Raw genomic sequence first — 1223 nt, forward strand, 5'->3', positions numbered from 1 at the left:
TTGTATCACTTGTCAGTTTATATTATAAGAACTAATGAAGTAAACAGTCACATATACAAGGTAAGTTTGAAAAGTTCGTAGCCTAACACATAGACGACAATAAAAATGTATCAACAATACCGCCATTGTCAGCAGCTATTTCACATTAGCTCAAGCAAGAAAAATAGTAATTTTCTGTTGACTACATTTTGTGTAGTTCAATTTTGAAGTTAGTACGCCGAACATATTGGAAAAAATGAAAAATATGGAGCTTTGTGTTGGCATTAAATATTTCTATACGTAAAGATTAATTTTTGGTCCTACAGAATTTATCTGTTATGATAACAATGGTTATTAGAGGAAAAAAGTCCACACTGGCGGTGGGGATCGAACCCGGGTCCTTGGTTCTACGTACCAAGCGCTCTAACTATTGAGCTACACCGAAGTTCAGTCCACAGCACCGGATCGAATCTCCCTCCTCTAGTGTTTTTCCTTTTGTGGCCTTATGCCATGTTCTACATACATGCCTCTGTTGACATATATTAAGTCAACTGCCATTATAGGAGTGCACTTAATTGAGTGGCTTGGCGGCCGGGATTCCACAGTATATGTACTGTTGGGCGAAGAATCTATATCTGAAGATTAATTTTTGGTCCTACAGAATTTATCTGTTATGATAACAATGGTTATTAGAGGAGAAAAATTCACTCCTGTGCCAGGGATCGAACACGGGTCCTTAGTTCTACGTACCAAGTGCTCTAAATGGCAGTTGATTTAATATATGCCAACATACATATCGGACATGGAGTAAGGCCACCAAGGGAAAAACACTAGAGGAGGGAGATTCGATCTGGTGCTGTGGATTGAACTTCGGCGTAGCTCAATGGTTAGAGCGCTTGGTTCGTAGAACCAAGGACCCGGGTTCGGTCCCCGGCGCCGGAGCAAATTTTTCTCCCCTAATAACCATTAAATATTTCGTAAAAAAGGAACTGAGTCTAACATAAATTAAAGCAGACATGGATGCTACACTAGGAAATCCGCTCCAGCAATTTCGACTGTGAAAAAATGAGCAGCACTATTTAAACATGGTCGAGAGAGTGTGGAAGACGACCTCCGCAGTGGACGTCCAGGAACAGTGAATAAATCGTATAAAAAATCCACGGTATAGTGTTGAATGACCGTCGACTGAAAGTGCAGGAAGTTAGCGAGGTTATTCGTATCTCAACTGAACGGGTGCGCCATAT

General features: G+C 40.7%; 1 non-coding gene across 1 annotated transcript; it reads left to right on the top strand.

The window, feature by feature from the left end:
- Positions 1 to 848: 848 nt before the first annotated feature.
- TRNAT-CGU (transfer RNA threonine (anticodon CGU)) lies at positions 849 to 921 on the top strand. The gene has a single exon. It is a non-coding gene; the product is annotated as a tRNA-Thr (tRNA).
- Positions 922 to 1223: the final 302 nt, after the last annotated feature.

Source organism: Periplaneta americana, chromosome 9 (genome assembly GCF_040183065.1).
Source record: "Periplaneta americana isolate PAMFEO1 chromosome 9, P.americana_PAMFEO1_priV1, whole genome shotgun sequence".
Taxonomy (NCBI): Eukaryota; Metazoa; Arthropoda; class Insecta; order Blattodea; family Blattidae; genus Periplaneta; species Periplaneta americana.